We start from the raw sequence: 12,262 nt of genomic DNA, 5'->3' as shown, positions 1-12,262 counted from the left end.
TGACCTTGCTGTTCCCACGTGGTTGGTACCCTGATGTTTCAGGGGGCATTTTCTTGATTTATGTATTATTTTTCTTCAGGTGCTGCTTCTTATTGTATTTTCTCTCAGGACAGATGTATTTTCAAGCTCCTTGGGAATTTCGATTGTATTTATTGAGAATTTACTCAATGCTTAAGACTTTGCTGAATGTTTATGAATTATGTTCCAGTGATTTCTGATTTTCGATCACAACTGTCTGGAGTGGGGGTCCCATGCACATTTAACAGATGAGGAAACTGAGGTCTGGAGAAGTGGAGATGCTTGCCGAACTGACAGAGTGAGCAGAGGGTGGAGCAGGTGTTCGACTTGAGCAGAATGCACAGATGTCTGTCACTCCTAACTATATTTTTATCTCTGGTTTTGTTGTTGTTGTTGTTATTTTTCTGCCTTTTTTAACCCTTCTGTCTTAGTCTGCTCAGGCTGCTCTAACAAATTACTGTAGACTGGGTGGCTTAAACATCAGACATTAACTTCTCACAGTTCTGGAGGCTGGAAGTTGGAGGCCGGGTGCCAGCATGGCTGGGCTCTGGTGAGAGTTGGCTCACTTCCTGGCTGCTGGAAGCTGCCTTCCCCCTGAGTGCTCGCATGGTGGTGGTGGGGAGAGAGAGCAAATTCTCTCGAGCCTTTACTTATGAGGGCACTAATCCTATTATGGGGACCCCATCCTCACAACCTCCTCTAAACCCAATCACCTACCTACTCACCTCCCAAAGACCTCTTTTCTAAATACCATCACATTGGGGCTTCAACAAACGAATTTTGGGGAGACACAGCTCAGTCCATAGCTCGTCCTGAAGTGGTTGATGACAACTCAAATTGGGAGGCAAAAACCAAGAAATCAGTGACCTCTGGAATCTCTCAGGTTTGCATGACATCCCGCGTCGGATGCAGGCGGGAGCATTTTAATATGTGCTGCAGAGCCACCTCTCAGTGAGGCAGCAGCCACCCCATTTCATAAGAGCCTTCAGGAGAAATCCTCCTCCAGAGCAGACCTGGAAGAGGCAGGCTCTGCCCTCTGTACGTGAAGATAAAAGCTGATCGGCTGGGGAATGCAGAGGCAGGTCGGGGTGATGAGAAAAGGGCAGCAGTGAAATGAAAAAGCAGATCCTGGGGGTGGGATTGGAATTCTACATAAAACAGAGTCGCGAGAGTTCTCCCTCCACAGCGCCGGCGTCTGATTTCCCTTGTTGTTGGAGGTCGGGAGGCCAGTTTACCGGCGCGGGATAAGGACTGCTGCACCATCACTAAAGATGTTCTCTGCTCTGGGCGAGTGTAGTTCAGGGCTGACCGCGCCCACCTGCAGGGAGACGGCTCTTTCCTCTGATCACCTCCCACCCACTCTGGTGGCAAGTTCGAAACTGAGCTTTGTTCAATAAAGGGAGAAACTTGCCATTTTTTACCCGCATTCTCTCTTTATCTGGACACGTCCCCAGGCCTGTGAAATTAAGCAGTAACGGAGCACGCAACTGTCATTATCTCTAGATAATCGACTGCGTATCCCGAGTGAAACAGAGGTGGTTACGGAATGGTGAAGTCAATTATCATTTATTAATGGCGGTTACAGGGCATAGCAGAGCAATTTCCAAATTGAATTTATAAAATTGAACAGCCTTCTTTTTTATATTTTTAAAGGCAGGAGGCAGATAGGTGGAACAAAGCATGTGACCTATAGCTGGTGACACTACGCACCTACTTTTGGAGACGCTTTTTACATGAATCCTTTATTAGGCCTCTTTTGTGAGGCACTTCGTTCCTTTGAACGAAAACTGCTAAATGAGCACGTTCTCTCCCATCTGATTTGGGTGAATGGATATAGCCGCTGTCAGTGTCTGTACGTGAGCCATGTGTCCACACACTTATGTGTGTCTTTACACATCAAGAGAGTCCCTGTAGAAATACACGAAAAGAGAGGAAAGAAAAAGCCAGAGGAAGGCCGGAGAAGGGTGCGCTAACCTCGTGAGGCTTTTTCATCACTAATTGTGCTGTTTTAACCAGTCCTGAAATGGAGAGAGAGAGATTGCTGAAAAATAAGGGAAAAGATCACTCACACCAGTGCCGTGTTTTATCAGAGGGTGACGTAGGTTCTGCTGCCTTTTGAAGGCATTTCTATCTTTAATAAAAGAGTGTTTTAACTTGACACCCCTGATGAGCTACAGTCGCAGAATTTCCGGCAGGCTGAGTGAATTTCTTCTTCTTCTTCTTTTTTTTTTTTAGGATTAAAAAGCTTCTCTCTAACACTTAGAATGAAGAAGCAGACCAGTAAGGTACCATCTGTGAGTTTAAAAACATTTTGTCTCTTCCCACTTGTGCTGTTGGCACGCATCTCAGCGGCCGCGGGAGATCCTGTTTCTTCTGTGATTTCATAACTCAGGCGGCACTCGTTCATTTATATTCCGAGTCACACTTTCACCTACATGGTACCTCACGACCTGAGCCAGGGGTAAAGGTGACCTCTTCCGGGCTTTTGTCCCACGTCCCTGTTTTGCCTGTGCAGTTTTGTTTTTAACCACCACGTGACGTAGCTAGCTCCCCTTAAACCTGCTACGCTTGACAGAACTGCTTGAAAGACACAAAGCTGGATGTCAGTGTCTCCTTTTACCCCGTCTGAGGGGTTATTCACCACGATTTGTAGGCGGCACAAACCGTGTTGCTGTTTTACCCCCTTCCCCAAACACCCTTTCTTTCCCGTAAGGTTTGGGGCCCAGGAATGTTCACTGCTTCGTGCAGATGTTGCCTCCTGCATGATAAAGACAACGGGCAATTGCACAGCTGGAATCCCCCAGACCCTCTGCTCAGTGAAGATTCCCCCTCTCCGCTCTGAAATCAGCAGCAAGCCCTACCCTCTCTGTGTTTCCATTAATTTTTCCTCCAGCACATCTGATTTCGATTGCAGGGTCTCTGGGAAGAGCCCTGATTAGCTTTTCTTTCGGAGTTGGTCCTCATATTGCTTACAAAACGCGTGCAAATCATGAAAATGATTCTAAACAAAATCCACTAGCTGCAAATAGTGTGGGGAGAGAATATTGCGGTGGGATGATGCGTATTTGAAAACGCGCTGAGTTGGAAGCCGTTTGCCAGAGATTCTGCATAAACAGTGGTGATTGTTGGGACTTAGCTTCCTCGCAGTCTTTCTGCTGAGAACTACTGGGCAGGCCATATCTGGAAACTTCTGCCTCTCCCCTTAAAAAAGAGGGCAGAAAACTCATCTTTTCTCCCAGGCATCCCACTTCTAACTTCCAGCCCACTCAGCACTGACTTGGAATTTCTGGCCCCAGTCAAAGCTTTTGTGCCTCTTTACATAACGGCTGGGCCCCTCTGCGGAGGGGTGGGTTGAGTGACAATTTTCTGCATTGTGTCTGTGTTCCATGACTGGGTCAATAGTACATCCCTTAGGATAGGAAAAATAGCTCATGGGTGAAAACAAAACCATCATTTAAAATCCCCACACAGTCGCCCCCGCCCGCCGCGGATGGGGCTGACGTTTGGGAGCGCTGGTCTTTGGAAGAAGAACAGTGCTGAAAACGCACTCTGCCGGCATCATCGAGTCAAAGGGAAACAGATCCTCCTCCCTCCCCTGCTCTTCTCCATTCCAGCCAAACTTCCTGCACTGGTTATAAATATTTAAAGCTACAGTCAACAAAGTTTAAAGACGGGGAAGTGAGGAAACCCAATCTTGTCTGCAGTGCCTCTGTGTCCCAGGGCCTGCCTCTTCTGTCCTTCAGAGTAAGGTCAAGGCACGTGACTCAGAAGGAGCAGGTTCTCATCGTCAGGAAAGCCATCAGCCCCTGTGAGTGGCACACAGGCCTTTCATTTTATGATTCTCACTCTGTTGAGTGTCGAATGTGGAACAGCTTGCTGGAAAGAAAGCTCCTGAAGCAGCTTGCTCTGGATACGTTCAGTGCAAAAAGCACGTTTAGGAGCCCTCAGCCAAGCACTGCCAGGCTCTGTGCTGGGTTTGGGGGATGCAGGACTTCAAAAGTGCAAACCCTTCCCTCCAAGAGTTCACATTTACAGTACACGGTGATACCATGTTCCAACACTGGGCATCGGGAGGCTTATCAAGAATTACACAAAGTGCTGTGGGGCTTAAAAGATTGATTCATTCATTCAGCCAACAGTTAAAAGCACCTACTATGTGCTGGGCAGTAGGCTAACCTTCAAAGAGTCAAGGATGAAGCAGGGATGAGAGTGGGGTGCAGAAAACTTACGAGATCATAAGGCTTCACCTAAGGAGCTAGCTTTGTTGGACCTTGAAGGATGAATAGGAGTTTTCCAGGTAAAATAGTGGATAAGGATTCGGGAGAAGACATTCCTGGCAGACAGAAGTCAAGGGCAAAGGTGTGCAAGTGGCAGACATAATTAAAGAATGGGCAGAAACCAGGTGGGAGTTTCCCAGGTACGTGGGTACCTCACTGGGCAAGAATCTTGTAAACCAAGAAAACACTGGATCTCACCCAAGCTGGAGACTCTGGTCCAGAGCTGGGCCACTCAGAGAGAGAGGTATGTTTCTAAAAATTGTTCCACCCAGAGAAAATCCCTTTTTCTTATTCTCACAAATATATTATTGTGTATATTATTCACTATCTCATGAAAATGTTAAGGTCTGCTCGAACCCTAACAAAGAAGGCAGAACTCCTTGCTGGGGGAGAGAGAAGGAATTGCCTCCTGTCTCCTTTGCTTAGGAGCAGGACTGTCTAGACAGGCAGTGCAAGGATTCTTCTGGCAGAGAGGGTGATGTCTGCACCCTGCAGGAGTGAAGCCTAGGAATGAAGGTTGCATAGGTCCTGCTCTGGGTCAGCAAAAATGGATATAGTGGCAAGTTAGTTTATTGCAGATGTCTTGTTGTTGGATAATATTGGTTAGGGGCAAATGTTATAGTCAGAATGTAAACCCCGGCCCAGAGGTCAGTTTCTAGCTGCCGTGAGGGGCTCACGTTCATGAACAGAACTGTCCTCCTAATGGGGGGACAACCTCAAGCCATAATTTTAAAAAGCCTTTTAATCAACAGCAAAACTTTAGTTAAATAACATTAAACACGTTTTTACGAATGACATGTGAAGTTGCTTTTGAAAATAAATTTTGTTTTGCAGCTCTTCCCTTGGTGAAAAATCTATAATTCTTCACTCAGTCTAAGTACATTATAGTTTATAAGACATTCTTATATATCTCCTCTTCCCAAGAACTTCCTGACGATCGGGGCCGAGGTTCTTAAGCCCATGACGTGGGTGAGAAGACACAAAGTCGGAGAGGTCCCGGCACTCACGGTGGCTTGGGACTGATTCTGTCTGTTTCCCCGATCCCACATCCTAATGCAAAGGGTGATTAGGTGCTTTGCCTGAAGGTTTGGGGGCCGAAAGGGCCTCATTCTGCTGCTGAGGGGCTGTGGCTTCAAGGGACATGTTTGTGTGTTGAGGCAAGTGTGTAACTTGGGGCCCAGGAGCTCTGAGCCGGCTCTGTGATTGTCCTGCAATAAGACAGCCCACTGTCTTCTAGTCCTGCAGTCAGCGACAGACAGCACGGCTTTGGGGGCGTCAGTGCCCGGCTCAACAATGGTCCCAGTGGCAGTGAGGGACCCACACACGCTCAAACTCTCAGAAGTAACCAACTGGGGACCTTGCCCTTCGGAAGTGATTGAATGGCAGAGTCAAGTTTGTTGTGATTTTGTCTTTGAAGTTACCTGTAGTGACTCAGTATGGCCTGAAAGAGGCTCCTTAAGACTTTGGAAGTTGGCTTTTTTGATTCCCGGGCGCTGTGGGATTCCTCTCCGACAGCAGTTCCTTCCTCTGCTCATGCAGGGAGAAGTGCTGTGAACCAGTTCTTTCTTTACTTAATCACATTTGCCCATGACTTGTTTTTGAGGCTTCCCTATATATTGCTTTATTTTTTTTTTTGCACTGCCCCCTGTTGACCATTCTGAAACGCTGTGCCCTAGTGCACGTTCTGGGCTGGGAGTGGCTTAGCTGCACTTGGAAACCCAAGAAGACGAGTCAGTTGCAATCACTTCTGTGGGATTTGTGACACGTAGGGATGAGTCATATGTTTGTTCATTCCATTTTCCATAGGCTTGTCACTTCTGTGCCTTTTGTCCCTGTGTCTATAGAGGGGGAGGAGCAGGGGGACCTGGGCATGCCTCCTTTCTGAGATAGCATTGAGGTTTCCAGTCTTTGGGGCCTCTGTCAATCCCAAGTCTCTCTCTCTCTGCCTCCTCTCACCTCTATCCACACACATATAGTTGCATGTGTGATACAGACTTTTGGAAGCTATTGCAAAGTCGGGTCACCCACGGATTCCCTTTCCCAGTTTGGACTTAAGTGTTAATGGTTTTAGTAGAAAGTGAGGAGACCTTCATCCACTCGGTGGTACATTTCTGTAGGAAAGTAACTCCAAAGGAAAATGATATCTCTTTACACAGGAATCACGAATCCCCAGCCTCTCTTGGGTGGGTTCCACCAGAATGGAAATTGTCCCCTGACCCTCTGCTGGGTAAATAGGCACCTGGGTGTAGGGTGGGAGGACACAGTGGGCTGAGTCGTCCATGCCTTTAGAATGCTTCTGTGAAAAACGAGATGTGCTTCTTGAGATGAAAGCCCCTCAAAAGTGACTGACCTATCACAGAGTAAAATGAGTGTTTCTGCTCCAGAGTGGGTGGGTGGAACTCATATTCCAGGAACGAGGCCCATTTTCTAGACACCATGCTTCACTGGGTCATGGTGCCTGCTAACCACACACTTAGTGCTGGGGGGAAATGAGCAGACTGCCTTTAGAGTTGTCTTTTTTTTTTTTTTTTCTTTCTTTTTTTTTTTTTTTTTGCTTGATTGTTTCTTTAAAAAAGATTTGCCCAAGTCTTGGGCAAGTTAGGAAGATAGTATAGCTCAGTGAGGTCTGGCCTGAGAGTGACTGGGTTTAAATCCCAGTTTCACCTGTACTGGTTGCATGACCTTGGGCATGTGATCTCATCTCTCATCCTCAGTTTCCTCTTTCTGCAAAGTGGGAGTAACAACTTTACCTACTTGTGATAGGCTGAAAGATGACCCCCAAAGACATCCACTTCCTACTCCCTGGAACCTGTAAATGTTAGCTTATTTGGAAAAAGAGACTTTGCAGATGTGATTAAGTGCAGGATCCTGAGATGGGGAAATTATCCTGGATAATCTGGGTGGGCCCTTAATGCCATTACAAGGGTCCTTATAAGAGCGAGGCAGAGGGAAATTTCACAGGCACACAGAGGAGAAGGGAATCTGAAGATAGAAATGGACTAGAGAGAGATTTGAATATATTGGTCTTGAAAACTGGAGTGATGCAGCCATAGCCAAGGAATGTCAGTAGCCACCAGAAGCTTAAAGAGACAAAGAACAGGTTCTTCCCTGGAGCCTCCAGAAGGAACCAGCCCTCCTGACACCTTGATTTTAGTCAATGAGACTAATTTTGGACTTGTGGTTTCCAGAGCTATCAGAGAATACATTCCTGTTGTTTGAAGAAATTTGTGGTGATTTGTTACAGCAGCTGCATGAAACTAATACACACCTTCGTGGTGTTATTGAGGGGATTAAATAAGATGATGCACATAAAACATTTGGCATAGTCCTGGTGTTACATAGTACACTCTCAAGAAGTATTAGCTGTGATTATTATTTTATTTTGAAGCTGGGAGGAAGATTTGCAGAGGGCAATGGAAACTGGCTGAGGGGGTCGAAAGGGGGGGGGGTGTCAGATCCTGGTGGGGTCACTGTCATTTGCAAGCCCAGCTCCTGTTTTTCTCCTTTGGCAAAAGGAGGCGGCCGAGGCCTGCCCTGATCTCTTCCCCTGAGTTGTGAGGATCAAATGAGTTAATGAACGTGAAAGTGCTCTGCACGTCACCCACGTAAATTGTTAAGCTGTGGTCACAAAGACCGGGACCAAACTGAAGCAGCGTGGCCGAGGGCTGCGGAGAGCTTTGTCCCTTTGGCTCTGTGAGGTGAGGTCATCTCTTTCAGCTTTTGTTCCTGCCTCTCTGAGCTCATTTGCTGGTTTTCCCCCTAATCCCGGCCCCTTCAGCCCCGAATGGGGCTTCAGATGACAAAGCCCCACCAGCCCCAGCCAGCCATGAGCCACCCCGGGGCATATTTCTTCTTGTTTCCATTTTTAAGAGGCACAAACAAAAATAAAAACAAACCCCCAAATACACTAATCTTAAAAATGATTTGCAGTGCCCACCGCAGAGATGATGAGGTCAATGGATTCCAGTCCCACTTAGCTGAGGTTTGAGGTGTTTTCAGTCTGTTTTTCAGGCCAGAGACCCATGAGACCCAGCATCGGGTGTCAACTTAGATGGGAACAAGTCAACCTTTGTCAAATGCTTGAAAGCGGTGAATTCATCTGTAAAGATACCCAGCCTCCCAGGAAATGTGTGGTTTTAGCCTGAGTAGGCAAAGGACAACACACAGGATGAAAACAGGCCATTTCTGCCCATCATTTGCTTTGTCTTTGACTGGTACTCCCAGTAAAATCTTCACTCTCCTTAAGATGGTCAGAGGTGTGCATTGTGAAGACTGCCATTGCTGCGGGACTTGGCAGATTCCTCCAGCTCGTTGATTCAGATCTGCTCACCTACTGGAAAAGGAAGGACCCCGTTCATACGCATTTACCTTTAACAAATATAATAATGAAAACCATTGTGTTCCAGGTATGGTGCTAGGCACTGGGGAGACACTGCTGATCTCAATGCATGTGGTTTATCCGGAGTTTGCAGTTGAGTGGGGATGACATTAGCTAAACAGTGACATGACGTTACAAATTGCAGTTTTGTGGTGCAAAGGGGCACCTAGTCCTGGAAGGGTCTCCAATGGAGATTTCTCCCAGCAGAGAGATCCCGAGTTCAACTCAGATGTCCAGGGATCTGTTGAACCAAAAGAAAGAGGAGCACATTAGCTGCAGAGAGAATGGTGTGTGCAGGGGCCCCAAAGTGGGGAAAAAACATGACGTGGAGGAGGAACCAAGTGGAAGCCAGGGTGGTGGAAAGCAGAGGAAAGAGAAGAGTCTGGGGTGAGCCTGAAGGAGGAGGAGGGGCCAAAATGGAGGTCTTGTTGGCCATGCTAGGGTGTACACGATCTGGGGAAGAAAGATTCTCCTCTTTGGTCCCACTGTCCTAGAGATGCATTAGTGTGGCCTTCCCTGTGGGCTCCCCAGGTCTGCCCAGCCCTACACTGATCTTGACACAACCCTGGCCATTAGAAGGAACCTCAAAGGCAGGCGCCCTGTAACTCCTCGGCCACCCAGCCCAACAAGAGCCTGGGCCCTGAAGCCTGGAGAATGTACCTGCCATGCTTATCCTGGGTCTTCTTTTGGCTGACTTCATGCATAAAGGTTTTGCTTCCATTTCCCCGCAGATCTAGGTCTCTATTATGAACTCAGCAAGTCTTACTCTAGCCTTGAGCTACCCCCAACCCCCACGAGTTTGTTCATTCACTCAGCAAGTATTTAGTGAGCATGTGTTATGTGCCAGGCCCCGGGCTGCAGTGCTGAGTGAAAAAAGGCCTGCTCCCTGCTCCAGAGACACTTCAAGTCCAGTGTGAGGGTGGGGGAAGCTTGGACCCTCCACGATCAGACATCATTTTCCCCTTTGCCCATTGTCCAGACTTCCTGCTGACACCCTCCATGGACTGCCCACCAGCACGTCCCCTTATCACAGGGGCTTGGAAGTAGCCAGACTCTAGACCATTCACAGTGGTCTGCAGTGGTTCTCACTGTGTGGATCGGGGTTAGTTCCCAGCTCAGCCCCAGCTCGGTTTTCTTGCATCTTTGGCTGCCTAGCCCCAGCTTCAGATAACAAAACCATCCTGCCAAGATCTACCTCCCTGCCCTGGGGTTCCAGGTTCCCAGAAAGGCCATCTTGTCATTTCCATGGGGGCAGCAGAAGTACCCTCCAACAGTGGCATATTCCCCCTTGCCAGCAGTTAATGAACTGTTGTTGGGGCTGGTTAATGCCCTGTGAAATCAGCCATTAATTGTAGACACAACTGATTTCAGAGAGATTGCCTCAATCATGATCCTTTTATGATGATAAAGGCATAACCAAACCCACTGCCATGTTGTGTATTGGTCATGAGGGAAAGAGTCTGCAACTTGACTTTGAGTTGTGTCCTGATGGGAGTGGTCACACGCTGCTAAGCTTCTGGCAACCACACTCTTTTTTTTTTTTTTTTTTTTTTGATTTTAAAAATGTTCTCTCTTTTTATTTTTTTTGTATATGTATATATATTTATTATTGAAGTATAGTCAGTTTACAATGCTGTGTCAATTTCTGGTGTACAGCATAACGATTCAGTCATACCTGAACATAATAAATATTTGTTTTCATATTCTTCTTCACCATAAGTTACTATAAGATATTGAATATAGTTTCCTGTGCTATACAGTATGAACTTATTGTTTATCTATTTTACATTGTTTTATATTGTTTATCTGCAAATCTCGAACTCCCAATTTATCCTTCCCACCTCCTTCCCCCTCTGGTAACCCTAAGTTTGTTTTCTATGTATGAGTCTGTTTCTGTTTTGTAAATAAGTTCATTTGTCCTTTTTTTTTTTTTTAGATTCCACATATTAGTGATATCATATGGTACTTTTCTTTCTTTATCTGGCTTACTTGACTTAAAATGACAGTCTTCGGATCCATCCACGTTGCTGCAAATGGCATTATTTTATTATTTTTATGTCTGAGTAGTATTCCATTGTATAAATATACCACAATTTCTTTATCCAGTCATCTGTCTATAGACAATTTAGGTTGTTTCCATGTCTTGGCTATTGTATATATTGCTGCTATGAACATTGGGGTGCATGAATCTTTTTGATTAAGATTCTCTCTGGATATATGCCCAGGAGTGGGATTGCTGGATCATAGGGTAAGTCTATTTTTAGTCTTTTGAGGAATCTCCGTACTGTTTTCCATAACAGCTGCACCAAACTACATTCCCGCCAACAGTGCATGAGGGAGGGTTCCCTTTTCTCCACAGCCTCTCCAGCATTTATTGTTTATGGACATTTTAATGATGGCCATTCTGACTGAGTGATACCTCATTGTAGTTTTGATCTGCATTTTCTCTGATAATTAGTGATATTGTGTATTTTTTCATGTGCCTGTTGGCCATTTGCATGTCTTCCTTGGAGAATTGCTTGTTTAGGTCTTCTGCCCATTTTTGGATTGGATTGTTTGGTTTTTTTATTATTAAGTTGTATGAGCTGTTTATATATTCTGCAAATTAAGTCTTTGTCAGTCTCATCTTTTGCGAATATTTTCTCCCATTCCGGAGGTGGTCTTTTTGTTTTGCTTCTCTGGCAACCACGCTCTCAAAGCCCTGGCTGCAAAGTTAGCCACTGTGTTCCTTGGGAAACAAAAAGGTACACCTGCAACGGGCCGGCTGAAGGAGGCAGCATCGGATAATGGATGAAGCTGCTGTCAGGCTGTGGCCTTTCCTGGCCCGGTGGCTTCTGAACAGAGGTCCCAGAACCGCGGCTGGGCAGTGAAGGTTCTCCCTTGTGGTCTCTGGGCTGGCTTCTGAGAGTGATGATTTGAGACTTATTTTTCATATGTTTTGTTTCCTGGGAGAATGTAAGAGAAGCTGGCCCCTTTGTTGGTAGTGCATCCAAAACATGATCATTCATTTGTTCTTTTTACAATGGGAGTTTCATTCCTGGCAGATAGAAACCAGTCACATCCGTAGGAACATTCATAGTGTCTCGGAGCTGTCCCTAACCACACTGCTAAGATTTTTCAGCTCTCTGCCTTCAAGTCTTGCAGCTATTTCCAGAGCCCCAGAGAGTGTCTGTGTAAACTGTTGAGGAGGTTCTTAGGGGCCCCTGTCCCCCGGCTCTTAGAGATGGTGCCTGGAAGTATCACCCCCTTAGTCACTGGCTCTGCATTCACCGGCACTCGGGCTGCATCAGATCATAACCCAAATAACGTCCAAGAGGAATGGTGACCATAAAAGGTTTCTGAAGCATAATAGCAGGACCATTAGTCTGTTTTACAGAGATCAGCTAGGTCAGGCTGGGTAAGGATGTCAGTGTGTGCTCATAGCCAGGCGGTTTACAATACTGAAATACTGAAGTTGCCCTGCGTGATAACAACATAGGATTAGCAAAATGCATGTGGGTATTTCAGTAAGGTAGAATCCTATGCAGCATTTAATATGATTATTAAAATCTATGCTTATTGACATGGGAAAAATGCCTATGGTATATTA

General features: G+C 46.2%; 1 long non-coding RNA gene across 3 annotated transcripts in view; it reads left to right on the top strand.

The window, feature by feature from the left end:
* LOC116665825 overlaps nt 1-12,262 on the top strand; it is a 584,469-nt gene that overhangs the window by 112,307 nt on the left and 459,900 nt on the right. The window lies entirely within an intron of this gene.

The sequence above is a fragment of the Camelus ferus genome, chromosome 9 (genome assembly GCF_009834535.1).
Source record: "Camelus ferus isolate YT-003-E chromosome 9, BCGSAC_Cfer_1.0, whole genome shotgun sequence".
Lineage (NCBI taxonomy): Eukaryota > Metazoa > Chordata > Mammalia > Artiodactyla > Camelidae > Camelus > Camelus ferus.
The sequence above is the reverse complement of the archived record's forward strand: the minus strand, read 5'-3'. Positions and strand labels throughout refer to the sequence as shown.